Below are 21,725 nucleotides of genomic sequence, written 5' to 3' on the forward strand. Positions count from 1 at the left end.
CGTATTTGTGTGGTGGACTGGCTGGCGCTCGCGCTCTAGGACGCCATATTTGTGTGGTGGACTGGCTGGCGCTCGCGCTCTAGGACGCCGTATTTGTGTGGTGGACTGGCTGGCGCTCGCGCTCTAGGACGCCGTACTTGTGTGGTGGCGTGGCTGGCGCTCGCGCTATAGGACGCCGTATTTGTGTGGTGGACTGGCTGGCGCTCGCGCTCTAGGACGCCATATTTGTGTGGTGGACTGGCTGGCGCTCGCGCTCTAGGACGCCGTATTTGTGTGGTGGACTGGCTGGCGCTCGCGCTCTAGGACGCCGTATTTGTGTGGTGGCGTGGCTGGCGCTCGCGCTCTAGGACGCCATATTTGTGTGGTGGCGTGGCTGGCGCTCGCGCTCTAGGACGACGTATTTGTGTGGTGCCGTGGCTGGCACTCGCCCTCTAGGACGCCGTATTTGTGTGGTGGACTGGCTGGCGCTCGCGCTCTAGGACGCCGTATTTGTGTGGTGGCGTGGCTGGCGCTCGCACTCTAGGACGCCGTATTTGTGTGGTGGACTGGCTGGCACTCGCCCTCTAGGACGCCGTATTTGTGTGGTGGACTGGCTGGCGCTCACACTCTAGGACGCCGTATTTGTGTGGTGGACTGGCTGGCGCTCGCGCTCTAGGACGCCGTACTTGTGTGGTGGCGTGGCTGGCGCTCGCGCTATAGGACGCCGTATTTGTGTGGTGGCGTGGCTGGCGCTCGCGCTCTAGGACGCCATATTTGTGTGGTGGACTGGCTGGCGCTCGCGCTCTAGGACGCCGTATTTGTGTGGTGGCGTGGCTGGCGCTCGCGCTCTAGGACGCCATATTTGTGTGGTGGACTGGCTGGCACTCGGCCTCTAGGACGCCATATTTGTGTGGTGGACTGGCTGGCGCTCGCGCTCTAGGACGCCGTATTTGTGTGGTGGCGTGGCTGGCGCTCGCGCTCTAGGACGCCGTACTTGTGTGGTGGCGTGGCTGGCGCTCGCGCTATAGGACGCCGTATTTGTGTGGTGGCGTGGCTGGCGCTCGCGCTCTAGGACGACGTATTTGCGTGGTGGACTGGCTGGCGCTCGCGCTCTAGGACGCCGTATTTGTGTGGTGGCGTGGCTGGCGCTCGCGCTCTAGGACGCCATATTTGTGTGGTGGCGTGGCTGGCGCTCGCGCTCTAGGACGCCGTATTTGTGTGGTGCCGTGGCTGGCACTCGCCCTCTAGGACGCCGTATTTGTGTGGTGGACTGGCTGGCGCTCGCGCTCTAGGATGACGTATTTGTGTGGCGGCGTGGCTGGCGCTCGCACTCTAGGATGCCGTATTTGTGTGGTGGACTGGCTGGCGCTCGCGCTCTAGGACGCCGTATTTGTGTGGTGGCGTGGCTGGCGCTCGCACTCTAGGACGCCGTATTTGTGTGGTGGCGTGGCTGGCACTCGCCCTCTAGGACGCCGTATTTGTGTGGTGGACTGGCTGGCGCTCGCGCTCTAGGACGCCGTATTTGTGTGGTGGACTGGCTGGTGCTCGCGCTCTAGGACGCCGTATTTGTGTGGTGGCCTGGCTGGTGCTCGCGCTCTAGGACGCCGTATTTGTGTGGTGGCCTGGCTGGTGCTCGCGCTCTAGGACGCCGTATTTGTGTGGTGGCCTGGCTGGTGCTCGCGCTCTAGGACGCCGTATTTGTGTGGTGGCCTGGCTGGTGCTCGCGCTCTAGGACGCCGTATTTGTGTGGTGGCCTGGCTGGTGCTCGCGCTCTAGGACGCCGTATTTGTGTGGTGGACTGGCTGGCGCTCGCGCTCTAGGACGCCGTATTTGCGTGGTGGCGTGGCTGGCGCTAGCGCTCTAGGACGCCGTATTTGTGTGGTGGCGTGGCTGGCGCTCGCGCTCTAGGACGACGTATTTGTGTGGGGGCGTGGCTGGCGCTCACGCTCTAGGACGCCGTACTTGTGTGGTGGTGTGGCTGGCACTCGCCCTCTAGGACGCCGTATTTGCGTGGTGGACTGGCTGGCGCTCGCGCTCTATGACGCCGTATTTGTGTGGTGGCGTGGCTGGCGCTCGCGCTCTAGGACGCCGTATTTGCGTGGTGGACTGGCTGGCGCTCGCGCTCTAGGACGCCGTATTTGCGTGGTGGACTGGCTGGCGCTCGCGCTCTAGGACGCCGTATTTGTGTGGTGGCGTGGCTGGCACTCGCCCTCTAGGACACCGTATTTGTGTGGTGGACTGGCTGGCGCTCGCGCTCTAGGACGCCATATTTGTGTGGTGGCGTGGCTGGCGCTCGCTCTCTAGGACGCCGTATTTCTGTGGTGGCCTGGCTGGTGCTCGCGCTCTAGGACACCGTATTTGTGTGGTGGACTGGCTGGCACTCGCGCTCTAGGACGCCGTATTTGTGTGGTGGACTGGCTGGCGCTCGCGCTCTAGGACGCCCTATTTGTGTGGTGGCGTGGCTGGCGCTCGCCCTCTAGGACGCCCTATTTGTGTGGTGGCGTGGCTGGCGCTCGCGCTCTAGGACGACGTATTTGTGTGGTGGCGTGGCTGGCGCTCGCGCTCTAGGACGACGTATTTGTGTGGTGCCGTGGCTGGCACTCGCCCTCTAGGACGCCGTATTTGTGTGGTGGACTGGCTGGCGCTCGCGCTCTAGGACGACGTATTTGTGTGGTGGCGTGGCTGGCACTCGCCCTCTAGGACGCCGTATTTGTGTGGTGGACTGGCTGGCGCTCGCACTTTAGGATGCCGTATTTGTGTGGTGGACTGGCTGGCGCTCGCGCTCTAGGACGCCGTATTTGTGTGGTGGCGTGGCTGGCGCTCGCGCTCTAGGATGCCATATTTGTGTGGTGGCCTGGCTGGTGCTCGCGCTCTAGGACGCCGTATTTGTGTGGTGGACTGGCTGGCGCTCGCGCTCTAGGACGCCGTATTTGTGTGGGGGCGTGGCTGGCGCTCGCGCTCTAGGACGCCGTATTTGTGTGGTGGCGTGGCTGGCGCTCGCGCTCTAGGACGCCGTATTTGTGTGGTGGCGTGCCTGGCGCTCGCCCTCTAGGACGCCGTATTTGTGTGGTGGCGTGGCCGGCGCTCACGCTCTAGGACAACGTATTTGTGTGGTGGCGTGGCTGGCGCTCGCTCTCTAGGACGACGTATTTGTGTGGTGGCTTGGCTGGCACTCGCGCTCTAGGACGCCGTATTTGTGTGGTGGCGTGGCTGGCACTCGCCCTCTAGGACGCCGTATTTGTGTGGTGGCCTGGCTGGCGCTCGCGCTCTAGGACGCCGTATTTGTGTGGTGGACTGGCGGGCGCTTGCACTCTAGGACGCCTTATTTGTGTGGTGGCGTGGCTGGCGCTCGCCCTCTAGGATGCCGTATTTGTGCGGTGGCGTGGCTGGCGCTCGCCCTCTAGGACGCCATATCTGTGTGGGGGCGTGGCTGGCGCTCGCGCTCTAGGACGCCGTATTTGGGTGGTGGTGTGGCTGGCGCTCGCGCTCTAGGACGACGTATATGTGTGGTGGCGTGGCTGGCGCTCGCCCTCTAGGATGCCGTATTTGTGCGGTGGCGTGCCTGGCGCTCGCCCTCTAGGACGCCGTATTTGTGTGGTGGCGTGGCTGGCGCTCGCGCTCTAGGATGCCGTATTTGTGTGGTGGACTGGCTGGCGCTCGCGCTCTAGGACGCTGTATTTGTGTGGTGGCGTGGCTGGCGCTCGCCCTCTAGGACGCCCTATTTGTTGGTGGACTGGCTGGCGCTCGCCCTCTAGGACGCTGTATTAGTGTGGTGGCGTGGCTGGCGCTCGCGCTCTAGGACGCCGTATTTGTGTGGTGGCGTGGCTGGCGCTCGTGCTCTAGGACGCCATATTTGTGTGGGGGTGTGGCTGGCGCTCGCGCTCTAGGACGCCGTATTTGTGTGGTGGCCTGGCTGGCGCTCGCGCTCTAGGACGCCGTATTTGTGTGGGGGTGTGGCTGGCGCTCGCGCTCTAGGACGCCGTATTTGTGTGGTGGCCTGGCTGGCGCTCGCGCTCTAGGACGCCATATTTGTGTGGTGGACTGGCTGGCGCTCGCGCTCTAGGACGCCGTATTTGTGTGGTGGCGTGGCTGGCGCTCGCGCTCTAGGACGCCGTATTTGTGTGGTGGACTGGCTGGCGCTCGCGCTCTAGGACGCCGTATTTGTGTGGTGGCGTGGCTGGCGCTCGCGCTCTAGGACGCCGTATTTGTGTGGTGGCGTGGCTGGCGCTCGTGCTCTAGGACGCCATATTTGTGTGGTGGCGTGGCTGGCGCTCGCGCTCTAGGACGCCGTATTTGTGTGGTGGCGTGGCTGGCGATCGTGCTCTAGGACGCCATATTTGTGTGGTGGCCTGGCTGGCGCTCGTGCTCTAGGACGCCGTATTTGTGTGGTGGCGTGGCTGGCGCTCGTGCTCTAGGACGCCGTATTTGTGTGGTGGACTGGCTGGCGCTCGCGCTCTAGGACGCCGTATTTGTGTGGTGGCGTGGCTGGCGCTCGCGCTCTAGGATGCCGTATTTGCGTGGTGGACTGGCTGGCGCTCGCGCTCTAGGACGCCGTATTTGTGTGGTGGCCTGGCTGGCACTCGCGCTCTAGGACGCCGTATTTGTGTGGTGGCGTGGCTGGCGCTCGCCCTCTAGGACGCCGTATTTGTGTGGTGGACTGGCTGGCGCTCGCGCTCTAGGACGCCGCATTTGTGTGGTGGCCTGGCTGGCGCTCGCGCTCTAGGACGCCGTATTTGTGTGGTGGCCTGGCTGGCGCTCGTGCTCTAGGACGCCGTATTTGTGTGGTGGACTGGCGCTCGCGCTCTAGGACGCCGTATTTGTGTGGTGGCGTGGCTGGCGCTCGCGCTCTAGGATGCCGTATTTGTGTGGGGGTGTGGCTGGCGCTCGCGCTCTAGGACGCCGTATTTGTGTGGTGGACTGGCTGGCGCTCGCGAACTAGGACGCTGTATTTGTGTGGTGGCCTGGCTGGCGCTCGTGCTCTAGGACGCCGTAGTTGTGTGGTGGACTGGCTGGCGCTCGCGCTCTAGGACGCCGTATTTGCGTGGTGGACTGGCTGGCGCTCGCGCTCTAGGACGCCGTATTTGTGTGGTGGCCTGGCTGGCGCTCGCGCTCTAGGACGCCGTATTTGTGTGGTGGCGTGGCTGGCGCTCGCGCTCTAGGACGCCGTATTTGTGTGGTGGACTGGCTGGCGCTCGCGCTCTAGGACGCCGTATTTGTGTGGTGGCCTGGCTGGCGCTCGTGCTCTAGGACGCCGTATTTGTGTGGTGGCGTGGCTGGCGCTCGTGCTCTAGGACGCCGTATTTGTGTGGTGGACTGGCTGGCGCTCGCGCTCTAGGACGCCGTATTTGTGTGGTGGCGTGGCTGGCGCTCGCGCTCTAGGATGCCGTATTTGCGTGGTGGACTGGCTGGCGCTCGCGCTCTAGGACGCCGTATTTGTGTGGTGGACTGGCTGGCGCTCGCGCTCTAGGATGCCGTAATTGTGTGGTGGCCTGGCTGGCGCTTGCGCTCTAGGACGCCGTATTTGTGTGGTGGCGTGGCTGGCGCTCGCGCTCTAGGACGCCGTATTTGTGTGGCTATGCTGTTGGGTGATGCTTGCAGCCTGAGGGGTGGCTGCGCCTGCCTTGTGCAGCCCTGTTCCGTTTGTTTCCACGGGTCCCAGTTCAGTGAAATGCTGCCCTATCGAGCCCTGCCCTAACCAGGCTCTGACTCTGCAGCAACTCCACTGAGCTCAATGGCCTCGCTCCTGATTTACACCCGAGCGGAGTCAGACCCAACAGTCCCTGCAGCTTCAACTCTAAAACCAAGATGCTGCCTGCTGTGTGGCTGGCCAACCAAGCGGTGGCGCCTGCCCATAGGGGCACAGCCCTGCAAGCCAGTAGGAGACAGAGGCAGGTTAGATTCAGGAACTGACAGGCGCGTCCCACGGGCTTCTGCATTTTGCTATTTTTAATTACAGAATTAGCAAGGCCACCACGGCCTTTGATGCCTTTATATACGATCGTCAGGAGTGTATTTATAGAAGAATTGAACGTGGATATTAACAGCCTCTCCCATAAAAGCATCGGGGGTGAAACTCCTCTCACCTCCCTGGAGCTGGGAAGGGAAAGGTGGCAGGATGCATTAAAAAAGGGGACAGCAAATTGATGGCACCCTGGGGAACTATGAAAATCTTCCCTGCAGAAGGGATCCAGGGTAATCCTAGCTCACCATCCTTTCAACCCAAAGAACATAATCGGATATACAAATTATAGGCCAGGACCACCAAAATGCAGCCTCCTCTGGGGTGGGGCACAGCAGCTGTTTAAAAGCTGTGCAATAATGATCTACTGGAATATCAGCGCCGAAATGCAGCCACCTCTGGGGTGGGGCACAGCAGCTGTTTGACAATGCACAGCAATACTACAAAGGATTTGCTCATCAGACGATGAAATGCAGCCACTTCTGGGATGGGAGGCGACATGACAATTTAACCGGGTTACGCAATGGTTTTGTCAATCTGCCTAAGCATTTCTAATTGGACCATCATCACGAATCGGGCCGCGAAATGAATGGGATTACCACATCTAACTGCAGGAGTGGGACACAATGGAAATACTGGTGAGTCAGGATCTGGCTAGGACTTCACATTTAGCACCTCCATCAGGAGCTTTAATAGACACACATAGTTGAGACCTTGGTTGGTACATTTCATTCTACGGATAGCAACACGCCGGAGCACTGCGGTCAAACCCTTGACCTCAAACTGCGGCACATCACTCCTTGCCTCACCCTTCGCCGTCTCCCATCCACCCTACAGACCCAGCATGATGCTCTTTTGCTCACAAGCAATGCTAGGGTCACAGCACAAAGTGGTGTCACAGCATTATTATTCAAAAAAAGTGAAAACAGGTGTAGGGGATCGACTGAAACATTGTCCTGCCTGTTTTGGAACCCAAACAAGACAGCATCATGCAAAAGCGGCTAGAAACAGCAAGTTCTCCATCACTCAGCACCTTTAATCAAGCCTGGATGTCTTTCTAAAACATACCCCCGAGTTCAAACAGGAATCATAGGGTGGGTTCTCTGGCCTGTGTTCTGCAGAAAATCAGACTAGATAATCAGAACGGTCCCTTCTGGCCCTTAAATGTATGAAATGGGGCTCAAGCCACCATAGCAGGATCCTGCTGTTTCTTCTGTGGGGTCTAGATCTGGGGTGTGGGTTTTAAGAACAGGTTAGACCAGCACAAGTCAGAGATGGTCGAGATATTCTTAAACCTGTGCCAGTGCAGGGGGAGGGACTCCATGACCTCTTGGGGTCCCTTCCATCCCTACATTTCTCTGATTCAAATCCAACCCCAGGGTGAAGTAAATCTGATCCTTAACATCATATGTATTATAATCCAAGGTGTCTGTAGCGGCGGGGGCGGGGGGGAGGATTTTCAGCCTGACAGTGGCCATTTTGCTACTTTGGTCTGTTCTTGTCAATTGGACTGATCGAATGGTGCCAAAATCTTCACAGCCTGATTCTCCTCTCACTTAGGGCCATCAGAAGTTAACCACACACACACCACTGTCCCCGACCCTCTCTGGCCGAAGGGATCCAAGGGCTCACTAGGCGTGCTGAGCCAAGGGGGGTGGGAACCAGTGCATCTTAGAAGGTCAGGTGAAAGCCCAGAGCCTGACTGGAGGGGTGAGGAGGCCATGAGAATGGAGAGCCATTGGGATCGGTCTAACAGGAGCTGTAGGACACTATCTGCTGAAATAGGGACTTTTAGGGTATGTCTACACTGCAGCTGGGAAGGTGGCTCCTCGCCTGGGCCGACAGACATGCCGTAGCTCTGCTCAAGCTAGCATGCTAAAGACAGCAGTGTGGATGCTGTGGCACGGACAACGACTTGGGCTAGCCACCTGAGACCAAGCCCACCCGATCACCGGGTCTTAGCTCAAGTGGCTAACCCAAGCCTTCCCCCATGCTGCAACATCTGCACTTCTCTTGTTAGATGCAAGTTTGAGCAGAGCTAGTGCAGGTCTTTCTACCCGGGCCGGGAGGCACGCTCCCAGCCGCAGTGGAAACGTCTCCTTCAGGACTAAGCAGAGGCTAAGGCTTTGTCAAAGGCCTCTAGCAGGGAATCAAAGCCAGCTGGGATAAAGGGCTGTCCAGTCGAACCGCCCCTGGCTCTGGGGCAAATAGAAAGCAAAAGGTGGGCCACCCTAACTAAGACACCAACCTCTTTCAGGAGGGCCCTGTCACAAATCAGAGAGACAGAGTGCCTGGGCCCAATGGCTTTACTGGGCCTTGCCGGAGAGGGCAATGAGGTTGGACTCCCACAGATAGTGGGATTCTCATATCCTGGGAGGGCACCAAGACTTCCGTGTATAATGTTCTTCCTGGGCACTTTGGGGGGGGAGGGGGCATGTCTTATAAGCATCTTCAGGATTTCTCATAGGAAGAAATAGAACCCAAGAGTCTTGACCCACAGTCCTCTGCTCTAACCACTATCCCCTTCCAGAGTTGGGAATAGAACCCAGGAGTCCTGACACCTGGTCCCCCACATCTCTAACCTCTATACCCTACTTCCTCCCAGAGCTGGAAATAGAAGTTCTGAACCCAGGAGTCCCGACCCCTAGTCCCTGCTCTAACCACAAGAGCCCATTCTCTCCTGGATCCTCACTTAGGTAGCTGGGAGTAGCCATGCTGCCTGCTGCTTATCCTGTCACTGTTATGCCAGAGGGTCTCTTCCCATTTACCAGATCTCCATAGCAACTGGCCATTTCCCATTCACACAGTCTCCAGGGTTACCTTCCTGCTCATTCATGCTTGTTGCCTTGGTGACAAGCCCCATCTCATTGATACAATCAGCAGCCTGTGTGTGTGATGGGTGGCAGAAAATGCGGCTTCCCTGGAACCCAGGGGCAGATGGTGGAGTGAAGGGGGAGAGGAGAGAGCGAGCACTGCCGGTATAGTTCAATGCTGCCACTCCCCTGCTCCCTCTGCCCAGCTAAGGACAGGGCAGGGGGCCGCCACTTCTTGGAGGGGAGGCCATGAAGGATCTGCTACTTTGCTCAGTGAGTCGCAGGGGACCCTCTGTAGTGGACGCTCTGCTCCCTGGGTCAGTGTTGCTCCCAACGCGGGGGTGCAGCGCTGCTGGCAGCTCTGTGTTCTCAGGCTGCTACACCGAAGTCCTGACCAGTTGTGGTCATTAGAGATGCTTCCCAAGTGTCTGGCTGTTAACCTGGCTGGCTAGTTCCCCTCTGTCTCTCCACAAGTCCATGTGCTACTTCGGCTGCACACAGGGTCCTCCCTCACTTCCTGTCCCAAAGCAACAACAGTTCAGATGCCAACTGCAGAGCAGTGGTCTCTTCTTTAGAGTCTGCATCCAACTCTAGGCAACATACCCAAATCCCCTCTATCTATCTATCCATCCCTACACATCCAACCCCCCGCAGTAGTAATCTCTCTCTCTAATCCGCTGTAGTTTACGTTTTTATATAGCACACATCGTCAGAGTATCGAGGCTCCCAGTTCTGTCCTGGTTGCTCTCACCGTAGTCTTGCTGGAGCTATCTAAGAGGGATGGTGGGGCATGCGAGCAGCAGGGATGTCATTTCAAAGCACAGCTCTCTGTAAGGGTGGGGGTCTGTGACAGCCCCCCAGCCTGGGTGTCGGGGGGATACGTTCTTCATGGAGCAGAGCCCCCAGGCCCACGTGATCCAGGACAGGTTTGTTGGATGGACCTTGTGTGAAACCAAACAAGTTACAGCTTTGCGATGTTGAGGTACCTTCATGGGTGAAAAGGGGAACAGAATTTGGCCTGTGTGTGTGACCCCGCGTGGCAGGTGTGCACAGCACCAATGCAGGTACAAATGTGTGGAGCGGCAGGCATGAAAGGGTGCGTAGGTGTGTACATACAGTGAGGCAGGTGTGCAGGCGTATTTGGGCAACGTGCCCAATGTGAATACAGTGCAGCACAAGTGTGAGGGCACGTGGAATTGTGCCCAATGTGGAGACGGCAGGTGTGGAAAGCTATGTGGGTGTGGGATTGCGTATGAATGTAGGGCATGCGGTAGGAGCGGGGACGTCATGCCCAATATGAAGGCACTGTGCCTTGTACAAACACACTGTGGAAGGTGTGCAAGGGCAGGTGGTGTCGTGCCCAGTGTGCGTACAGAGTGGCAGGCATGCAAAGGTATGTGCCGACACAGCGCGATGAAGGGTCACTGCCAGGAGTTGGTGTTGAATATTGCTTCATGTTTTCATACAGAGTCGTCCTCTGCGTCGGGCGCTGGGGAAGGGGCAGCGTGGGGGGAGGGAAGCCTGCATGCTGACCTGTGTGCATGGGCTCAGTGTGACTGGGTGTGGGGAGTTTGCCAGACTTTCAAAAGCTCTGCTCCCAGCAGCTCCAATGCAGCTAAACAGTCCAGCACAAGGTGGGACTCAATAGAGCCGCTTATAAGTTGACTACATGGGAGCAGAGCCAGGGCACCTTCTTCCCCTGCATGCTCTTCAGGGCAGGAGCTGTAGCGCCATGTGTGTTCGGACAGCACCTGGCGTAATGCCCCCGTGCAAGCGAGCCTGTGCTCTGCTGCAAACTGAATGTGCACTAATACTGATGAGCATGTACACTGTGTCTGCCTGTGTGCGTGCAAGTGTGTACGAAACGTGTGTGCGCTCTGTGAGCGTGTGTGTGTGCGGGCACGTGTAAGTGTCTATGCACATGTGTGAGCTCCATGTGTCTGTGCGTGTGAGTATGTGTACGTACGTACTCTGTGTGCCTGCGTGGGGGTGCACAAGAAAATGTGAGCGGACGTGAACTCTGTAGGCCATTGTGAGTGTGAGAGCTCCGTAGGCCTGTACGTGTGGCCACACCTGTGTGTGCAGGCTGCTGGTGTGAGTGGCTGCCCTTGCTCCATGCCCTTGTTGCAGGCAGGAAGGTGAGAGGCTGGGGTAAGAAGCAGGAGATCAGTTCTGCCCTGTGCCAGAGTCCTGCAGCCGAGGGCGGAGTTAGCCCGGGGGCGCTGCCTGGCACTGCCTTTCCCTTCCGCAGGTTATTGCTCCTTTCCTCCCTCATCCACTCTGTCCTTTTCCTCCTTGTTCTGTCTCCCTTCCCCCTCTCTAATTTCACATTCCCTCTTTCTTGCTTCTCCCAGCAGAGCTCCATCCACAGCCGAGAACAGAACCAGAACGGAACAGACGCAGCTGCGGCCTCCCTCCCCCTTCCTTTCACACTCCCCCTTTCTCTCTCTCTCTCTCTCTCTCTCACTCCCCTTGCGCTCTCTCTCTCCTATTCTCCTTCACGCACTGAGTCACAGGGCACCTGGCACAGCCTATGTCCGCCCCGAACCTGACACCCCCCATGTACTCCAGCAGATCCCCCTGCCCTGGGGACCCCCTTAGCAGCTCCAGGCAGGCCGTTTCATATTGAATGGTGTTGCTCTGGACGGAGGCGAACGACCCAACCATGGCATGGCAATGGGACAAGATCCACCCTGCTGGGGATGCCAAATCCCCCTAGCAGCTGTCCCTGCTCCTCCCTGGCCCCACCTGCATGTACCATGGTGTACCACTTCTGAGCAATGAGCCCTGCAAGCCGCCTGGGGCAGCGAGATTGGGGATGCCATCAGGGAGCCTCCCCCCAAACACATCCCATTAGCACAGCCTCATGCCCCTTGTACCTGCCTGTCCTCCCACATACACCACGGCCCCCCCTTGCCCAGTGCTCATCTAGTCCACCCCCTGGGCGGATGCAGAGCTCTCCCCCATGGGGCAGGCACTGAGTATATCTCACTATATCCATTTCCTGCCATCGCTGAGTCTCGGGCACTGGCAGCATCTTGGTGCCTTCAGTTCTCTGCCTGTGGCACACAGCAGCTTAGTCTCTTGAGAGCTGGGATGCTTTCATCTAATCCCAGTTGTTGGGCTTGGTGTGCGGGTGCTGGGGGTGGCCTGTGATAGACAGGAGGTCACACTTGAGGAGCTGATGGTTCCTTCTGGCCTTGAACTCTCTCACTCCTACAGCCGGAGCGGACTCTGACAATCATCTGTACAGTCATTTCCCAGCGCTTTGTCCGCCAGCCCCCGTGTGCCAGGGGTTTGGGAGGGGGCGGGTCTCAGCCCAGATGCTCCTGACCAGATGTCCATGTCACAAAACCCCCCAGCACCACTGGTGAAAACCAGCCCCCTTGCCAGCAGCTTCAGCAGACACGGCAGACAGGCCATAGAGATGGAGCTTCCTCTGCCATTCTGGGTGGGGGGGGAGGAGGGACGGTCCCTCCATTGCAGGGCTGAGAGAGAGACAGATAGAGGGGTGTGTATGGAGCTGGATGGACAGATAGATCGATCAATCGATCCATCAGCCTTGTACATTTCCCAGAGGCACTGCCTTTGTGACCCTTCCTTTCACCTCTTAACCCCATGGCAGCAGAGAGCAGCTCAGCGCTGCCGGACGATCTCTCCCCCTAGGCGTTAGCAGGCACAGGGAGCGACCTGGAGTGATGGGCACAGACAGGTCTGGGGCAGGTCCCTGCTCTGCTCACACCCACCTCTAGCCCAGGGCAGAGGATCCTGGAGGGAGCAGGCTGCCAAGGCCCGGAAGAGGCAGAGAGAGGAGCTGATGAAAGCGAAGGGGACTTGGGCAAGCCCTGTTCCTCCCAGGTGTAGGGGGACAGTCAGGTTCTCTTATTACGGAGGAGAAAGAATTCTCTCAGCTACAGTGCAGGAGCAGCCCCCTGGGTGGTGCAGGAGCCCCCTCTTCGGGGAGGCTAACCACGCGGCCCCACCCCTTCTGCCTGAGCCCCAGCCATCAGAGGGCCCCACCCCAACGCCCGCCCAAGCCCCGAGCTGCCGCGGGGCTGGAGGAGCTCCAGCCAAACAGTCCCGGTCCACTTGCCGGCTCCAGGGCACCTGGCTGGAGCTGAGCTGGCACCGGCTTGGGGGAAAGGGCGCAGCGTGGGGGGGGGCAGGGCTTGGCTTAGGAGAGGTTTAGCCTCCCCTAGCCTATTATACCCACCACCCATGAGCAGCCCAGTCTGGGCAGACAGATATCCCCCCCATTAACCTTTACCCTAACCCTAGCCCTGTCAGTGTGCTCCAGCCGTGTCCTGGAGACACCCTGCTATGGGGGGAGTTCTCAGCCGCTGTGAAGGCTACCCAAGCAGGGGCCACTGGATCCCATGGACAGGGCAGAGGCACTCTGGTGGGGTCCCTGTCCCCCCTGCAGCTCTGGACTTCACATCGTCCTCAAACCCCACTTGGCCGACTCCTCCTCCCCACCCAATACCCCCTGGTACTTCCTGCACATCCCCAGGGCACACCTGCTCCACAATCATTACTCCCTGTGCCCCCCTGGTCCCGACTGCCCCCCCCGGTCCTTGCCGTCCAGAGCTCTGGGCAAGTGGCGATCAAAGTCATTTTGGGGTGGGGAGGGTCTGGTGAGCACCGCTCGGGGAGCCAGAACAGGGGAAGGAGCAGAGACGAATGGAAGCGACACAATCAGACGGGCAGCCGGAGACGCAAAGAGACAGAAAGTGAGAGCCACAGCCCGAGACAGGCAGAGGAACTAGGGCAGACACTGTGGGCAGGGCAGGAGTCCTACAACCCGCGGTGGCTACAGGATCTTTCAGATCATCAGGCAATGGCACAACCAGCCTGCCTGTGCCCTATGCAGACGGGGGCACAGAGAGAGAGAGAGATGACAGGGCCTGATCCCCCTTTGCAGTCCCTTTGCCATAAGGTCCCCACCACCACCACCAAGTGCAGGGCGCATATCGGGGGTGGATCAGGGACAGGAGGAGGTGATGCTGGTGCGTGCCTCTGCCCTGGCTATTTCCTGGCTGCGGCAAGGCCCACACAGCTCTGAACCAGCCCCAGCAGCTCCAGAACGGGGAGACGCAGGGCCAGCTCCCATTGGTCCCAGGCTAGACTGCAGCAGCCCAGAGACAAATCTGGGCCTTAAGTGAATGAAGCCGTTACTGAAGCCAAGATATGAGACACTGCAACAGATTGAGAGAGAGAGAGAGAAGGGAGATGCATTAAAAAAAAAAGAGTGTCTGGGAAAGGGGGAGCGGGCAATCACAATGAGAAAAGAGGGAAGACAGAAAGGCGAAATGTGGAGAGAGGGAGAAAGGTCACAGCGGCTTTCCGCACAGTCGTTAGATGCAGCAGCCTTTTGATTCATCAGCAGAATCCAGAGCTGGGTTTCTGTTCAGCTTTGATCGGGCCGGACTGACATTTAGAGCATCTAGACAGGGCCTAATCAAAGGCTCTGGTGAGCAGAGGGGGCAAGGGCTCTGGGAGCTGGACAATGCAGGGTTAGGATGCTGGACAAATGGCACCCGGCAACCCCTCAGGAAGCAGCAGCCGTGGAAACGGGCTGTGTCAGCAGATAAGGATTTAGGGCGAAACACAACAGGGATCCTCGGAAGGCTCGGTCTGGAAAAGAATCGAATTCACAGAGTCCAAAAAGCCTCAGTGCTGGGGAGAAGGGGTGGGCTTGTGGCTAAGGCGCTGGGCTGGGACTCAGACAAGCAGGGGGTCAATTTCATGGCTCTGTCACAGACAGTGAGCAAGTCACTCCATGCCTCAGTTTCCCCACCAGTTATGATGACTTTCCTACGGGAATGTTAATTCCTCAGTGTCAGCTAGCAGGGTGATAGGGGTTAGCTGGATAGACTAGCCCAGGACCCAGCAGCAGCTTGTCTGCATTGTAGGGGGCAGCCAATGCTCACAGGGGGTGAAGCAGAGGGATGTTAGCTCTGCCCCAGCACGAGGGCTTACAGCCTCCACAGGCACGAGCGGGTGACAGGCCTGGGAAGCAGGACCACCAGCATCACACCCCGATGCTAGCCAGGCTGCACCTCACCGAAGCCGAGGACTGAATTTAGTCCTTGGCTGTAGTCAGGACTCAGGATCTGCCTGCAGGGGCCTGCAAACACGGAAAGCAGTCACCCCGTACAGGGAAGAGATACATGCGCTGATGGGTCCTTCTCACTACCTGGGAACCACGGGGAAAGGTGGTTGCTGCTCCACCGATTGGTGACTTTAGAGCACAGAACCAATAAAAGGAAACTCTCTTGCCAATGGCAGGTAGTCAGCCTCGGGAAACCCAAGTGAGAGAGGGGGAGGCGATGAGATGGATGGAGAGACAGACAGCGTGGGGTATATGGAGTAAGAGAAGTGGGTACACATGGCAACAGATAAACAGATCAGGTAGACAGATGTCCTCAGGTCAGATACTGAGAGTGAACTATTAAAGGACCATTCAACTCTGTGGCCATTAATAACTTTGGCTCTGCAGGGAGGATCAGGGTAATCAACTCTGATGGCACAAGGCCTGGGCTGGTCACCACAGGGGTCAGGAAGGACTCCTCCCTGCCCCACTGCACTGGGAAAGAAGTGGTTGCCTTCCTCCGAAGCATGAGGTATTGGCCACTGCTGAGGGCCGGATAATGAACTTGATGGGGCAGGGTCTGGCATGGTGCAGCAGACAGCAGGGGATATCAGGCTACAGGACTGCCAGAGGCAGAGAGAGAGTGCACTGGGTCTCACCCCTGGAGCAGGGAGTGTCTTCAATGAGCAGGCCTGAGCACCGAAGCAGGAGAAACACAATTTCGGGGAAAGTGAGTAGGCAGCTTTGCAATAAAATATTGTGACAGCATTAAACAGCACTTGCTCCCCATACGCAGAGCCCTGGGAACGTAGGACAATGGAGCAAAGGCCGAGGCGGTAATTAACGTCTCATTGAGAGCATTTCCCAGGAGGGGACTTCCCCGACTCCCAGAGGGACTGATGATACCAGGGATCAAAGACAGGCTCAGCTCTGCCCCTATGCCACACACACACACACACGCTCCTTAGACACTCGCGCTCTCCTCACATATACATTCATGCATGGACACACACTGCACATATGCACACTCCTCACACACTCATGCTCCCCACACGTATGCATACACACATGCCACATATTCTCCCTCCACACATGCAGTCCCTCCATGCTCCTCCGCTCCTTACACACAAGCACTTGCCCAGTACACACAAACCCTCCCTGTACAACCATTTCCAATACACTCCCTGCACATATACCCTGGCCACGCACTATATACAGTTCAGTCAATGACAGCACACATATGCCCTGAAGGAAGGATTCTCTCTCTCACACTCACACACGCTGCCCAAACCCATCAGTGTAGATTACATGTGTTCAGAAGACGAAGACCCACACACACAAGGCTACAGAAACAGGCTTACACTGGGAGTTCTTTCGAGCAGGGACCATCTTTTTCTTCTGTGTTTGTACAGCGCCCAGAATGACGGAGGTCTGGCCTGTGGCTGGGGCTCCTAACAGCTACTGTAATAGACCTAATAAATAATGTACAGGGCCTAACACGACGCAGTCCTGGCCCACAATGAGGGCTCCTAGGGGCTACCGTAATACACCAAATAAATAAGCATAGTGATATAGCAGTCATACACATATGCACACATAGACAACATAGGAATCCAGGAGCTGCCAGACTAGATCAGACCGAAGGTTCATCTAACCAAGTCTCCTGTCCCCAACAGTCACCTGTAGCAGATGCTTCAGAGGCAGATGTAAGAACCGCACAGTAGACAGGCCTGGGACAACCTGCAACCCACATGGGTCTCACTCTGGTCTCTAATAGCCAGAGATCAGCTTCAGCCCTGAAGCAAGAGGTTTTCAAGCTCTTCTTCCATTTTTCTTAGCATTAACTGTAATGACTCTGGCTCCATATAAACATCCAGTCCTTCTCTGAATCTTGCTAAATTATCGGTCTCAATGACATCATGTGGCAGTGAGTTCCACAGACTAACTACACCTAGTTCCTTTAATCAGTGTTGAATTTGTCCCTTTGAATGTAATTGACTGTCCCCTTTTTCTTGTGTTCTGAGACAGGGATGACCAGTCACTATTGTTCAGAGGTTTATCACATCCCCTTTTATTAGCCTTGTTTCTAAGGCAACAATCCCACACTTTTCATTCTCTCTCCATATGGAAGTTTTTCCAGGCTTCCAATCAGTCTTCTCTGAACCCCTCTAATTCTGCACTGTCTTGCTGGAGATGGGGCTGACGGGGCCAGCACACAGAATCCAGAGGAGGCCATGCCATTTATTTATAGAAAGATATTAGAATATTGTCCGGCTATGTCTACGCAGCACTTGTGGGGAGGTGATGGCAGCCCGTGGAGAGGCAGCCAAGCTAGCTCAGGGAGCGGAGGAGTGGAGCCGTCACAGCATGAGCTTCAGCCTGAGCTAGCCACACAAGGAATTACCCAGTATCCGGGACATGCTTTACAGCCCATGCTAAAGCTGAAGCCGCAGATTCTCTGCTCTGGTATCCAAGCTAGCTAATGTACACACCCTGTGAATGCAGTGTAGATATCCCCTCTGCATCCTCCTCCGTCCTGTTCCTCATACAGCCAAACATCTTGCTTGATTTTCCGATTGCAGCTGCACATTGAGCAGAGGTCTCCCCTGAGCCGCCTCCAACACTGCCCAGATCCCGCGCTGGAGCTGATAACAGTTCATTTAGGCTCACAAACCCAGATGCGCGCATATCATGTGCACACAGCTGCACAGACATGCACAAGCAAATGCACTCATTGGCACCCACACTGCCAAGAACTGCACTTCTGCTGCCAAAATCTTGCATCTTCCTGGTCCTAAATATTCCAACTGTGGCCTGAGCACCCCCGGCTGCCCACGTAACCACTGGAAGGCAAGGCAGGCAAGGACCCCAGTGACAAGGCAGAAGATCAATAACTCCTTCCACTGCCAGAGTCTCCCTGCATCCTCCTGGCTCCCTCCTTCCCATGCCTCTCTGCTTTCTTTCATTCAGGCAAAGACGCCTCCCTCAGCATGCCAGGCACGTCTGGAAAGCACCTCTAAGGTACTAGTACAGGGAGACTCCCTAATCAGGGCCCGAGCTGCCTGGCATACTAATGAGCTCAGCTCTGCCGAGGAGAGGGGGAGAGAGGCACAGATTTCGTGAGTGGCCCTGCTTTCCCTGCTCTGCACCATAACTGCAGGAGGGGAGGCCGGGGCAGGAGCAGAATGCTGTGGATCTGAGCTGGCTGACAGCTCCTGCTAAGAGGGGGCGCCGCGTACGTTGGTGAGGTCAGGGCAGGAGGTGTAGGAGGGTGATGCACAGCACACTCACATACACCCTCATGGCAGAACATCACACTTGTGCACATACATTCCCTATGCACTTCCACCCCCTGGGCACACACAGTGCATGTGCAAGCACACTGTGGGCATGCACACATGTGTAGAGCAACACACCACCTTGCACGTTTGTGAGTACATGTGCCTAAATGCACCCCATGCACAAACATGTACCACACATGTAGGTTTAGACTGTACACTCCTTGGGGCGGGGAGCCATCAGGGCCAGCATCTATTGGGCTGTATAAATAATACTGTGTGGACATACACATACATCAAACTGCCTCATTAACATACATGTACATGTGTACACTCCCACATATAATGCACAGATACATCTGCACACACACACATACACACACACACACAGAACAGCAAATCATGGCAGCTCCTCACATTTCACAGCAGGCCTAGATAGGGGTCCCGTGATTCAGTCACGATACCTGAGATTACCTCTTGCCAACAGTCCCGAGAGTCGCTCCATTGGGGATGGATGGGGGGGCAGGGAGTGTGCAGTGGGGAACCCTTGGCACTGGGAATTGTGCCCCCAGTTGGCCCATTGCAGCCTGACCGTGCTGGCCCCATGCACAGGCGGACTCCTGAGTCTGTGCCACGGGCTCTGGGACCCACGTTTTACTCGGATGAGTTGCTGCGCTCTCACACGCCTTAGTGGGTTTGGGCTTTTATAGCTGAAGCCACACAAAGGAGCGTGAGACACACCAAGAGGGGTTTGGAGGCTTGGCTCTTCCGCAGCACTCTGATCCCCAGACTCAAGGAAAGCTCGGATTTGGGAGCCATCCCATGTGCTCCCTTCTTCTGCCACCCCAAGCCCTCCACAGCCCATGGTCTCTGACTCCCTGGGGCTGAGGACAGCATCTCCAGCCTCCAGGACCGTCAGCCAGAGCCTAGCTTCCCTCAGCAGCTATCTCTCTTCTATTGAGATTTCCTCGGCCTGCCTGCCAGTCTCCCCTGCAGCTCCCCCCCCACCCCACACCCCCCCCCCACGCTGGTGAGGAAGAAGCCATTAGCATAGCAAAACTGCAGCAGCACTAATTGGAGCCTCTCTCGGGAGATGGGCTGGGATCCCTCACTGCAGCTCCAAGGAAGGCTGGGAAACGGGAGGGCCAGAGCAGCCCCTCTTCCCAGAGCCTCGTGCCCCAGGGGACCCCAGAAATCGGTCTTCCCATCCTGCAGGAGCTAGTGTGCAGCCATCATTGCACGAGTGACCAGGGAAGCAGAGGCAGAGGAGGGAGGCTGCTTGCTGCAGCTTGTTATAATCAGCGAGTGCCCCACCCCTGGGGCGTGCAGTTCCTCTCAAGCAGGGTCTGCATGTGGCTGGTGGCTCTATTATTCTGACCAGAGCCCAGCTTACTTTCCAAGCAACCCCTTCAAAGGAACACTAGGGGCAAAGTGAATGCCCCACGGAGAAACCCAGGGAGTGGGACAGGTGACTCAGTAGGGGGCGCTCTCCCTTGGAGCCAGTGCTGACTTCAACGCCCCAGCAGGGCAGAAGGGGGCACTGTGCGGCTGGCCGTGCTGTCTTTCAGATGGCACATAATGACCCCGCTCCCATGTGGTCATTAATGACGCCTGGACAGAGACAAGACCCTGTGTCCGATCTCCTCAGCCCAGACACTGCCCCCAGTGTTTAGACTAGAAGCGATGGTGGAAACGGAAGCAAGGGCGGCAGCTTGGGACTCACTCCCATTTCAGTGCAGATGCTCTCAAACAGCCGCTGGTTTAATAAGTGATCAGCCTCTGTGCAGAGGAGCTCAAGGAAAAGCCTGAGAGTGGCAGGGGCAGGGGGAGGATGGAAGTGAGACAGACAAAGGCCCTGATTCCGCGTTGCTGAGCACGCTGTGCAGCCATGTGCACACGGTTGTGAGCCACGGCTGACCAGGCCAGCAGGGCGTAAACGACTGCCCAAGGTGCCAGCACCGGAGCAACAGGCCAGGAACGAGTGGAAGAGGGGAGCAAGGAGAGGGGATGAGTGGGAGCCCAGGAGAGATAAGGAGGGGCAGATGGTACGTTCCCACTGAACTGGAAGTGCCTCTGGTTGGGACTGCGCAGCCTCGGTCATCTTGTTGGCTGCGCAAACTAATCTCCCATTATGAGGGGTGATGACTGCCCTTAGCTTCCCCTCTCTCCCTGCCCCAGCTGTCCAGCACCGCCCAGCCAGAGGGCTTGGGTAGCCCTTCCTCTCCGTGCTGCAGCGGGTGACTGATCTCCCAGTCCTAGGAGCATTTGTCCCAGAGCTGGGTGACTCAGACGGAGCCAGTCGTTTATCTGACGCGTCTCCCTGCCTGTCAGTGAGTAGTGAGTTTCTTCAGACGTGGTTGCCTTTTTCCCCAGCCCAATTTCCACACCCAGCCCTCGACCTTGTTCAGCCCTCGCCCAGCAACACTGCTTAGGACAGAAGAACATGTCTAGCTGCAGTGCCCCCCGTGCCCAGCACCATGGTCATGCCACTGCCCTCCGCAGCTCCTGAAACACCTCTGTGCCCAGCCCCGGGGCTAGGATTCAAGGCCTTGGGGTTAGTTCCACACTGCGCTGTGGAAGACTGTATGACCTGTAGCAGCCGCAGAACTTGAGGCTTCCTGTCCATGCTGAGAAGAAACATTGCTGACAACATATCAACAGGGCCTAAGTGGAACAGCCCCCACCCCACACGTTGCCCCCAACCACTGCAACCATACAACATCTGGTCCAGGTATTGTGTGTGGACGCAAGGCATTGGAAGATCAAAGCATTTCAAGCAACATCTTGTTGCAATGCCTAGTATAGACAGGGTCTGCAGGCCAGTGCTGGCTCCTAGGGACAACTTTTTGACCAGATCTGGGGCCAGATCCCCAGCTGATGTAAACTACCATCACACCACTTACTTCAGTGGAGACCTGCTGGTTTACACTAGGTGAAGAACTGGCCCTCTGTGTCCTCTCTTACCTCTCGCTGCTTTGTGAGGGACAAAATCCCACAGCATGCCAGGGGAGGGGAATGACCCAAACATCACAACCAGGATGTGTCCCCAGCGAGATACGCAGTATGAACAATTGCAGTGGGATGGCGAAAGGATAATAACACGTCCACAGCATAGGCCTATGACCCCAGGCACAGCACAGAAGCAAGGGACCCTTGAGAGGGTCTCAAAGCTGCACAAATAAGGTCCATACCAGTGATAACTCTTTACCCTTGGGAGTTGTGTTGGCCCTGTTGCTGGAGCAACTAAGCGTCAGGTGTTCCAGGTAAAGAGGAGCCCTGGAGCGATTCCAGCAATGGCTGGATGCAGTGGGACCACTGGGTGAATTCTGTGGCTAGGGAGAGGTCCAGGACACTGACTGTTTGTGGGGCCTGCCCTGGAGGGACCCCCCCTTGCAGGGGAGAGGGATCTCTGTGACTCATTCATTCCACGGCTTTTCTGTTGAGGCTGCCAGTGTCAATGCCAGCAGCACCTGCCCACTGGGCTGTGGACAGAGCCCCCTCAAAATCAGGTCATGCAACCAAGCAGAGAGGAACAGCTTTCACCCCTCCAAACCAGGGCTGGATTTCAACTGGCAATCTCGCAGGAAGGCGCGACAGCCCATTCT

At 57.3% G+C, this 21,725-nt stretch overlaps 1 protein-coding gene across 18 annotated transcripts in view; it reads right to left on the bottom strand.

The window, feature by feature from the left end:
* Window positions 1-21,725, bottom strand: part of CACNA1A (calcium voltage-gated channel subunit alpha1 A) — a 157,322-nt gene that overhangs the window by 96,458 nt on the left and 39,139 nt on the right. The gene's annotated exons all lie outside the window — the stretch shown is intronic.

The sequence above is a fragment of the Chelonia mydas genome, chromosome 20, assembly GCF_015237465.2.
Source record: "Chelonia mydas isolate rCheMyd1 chromosome 20, rCheMyd1.pri.v2, whole genome shotgun sequence".
NCBI lineage: Eukaryota > Metazoa > Chordata > Testudines > Cheloniidae > Chelonia > Chelonia mydas.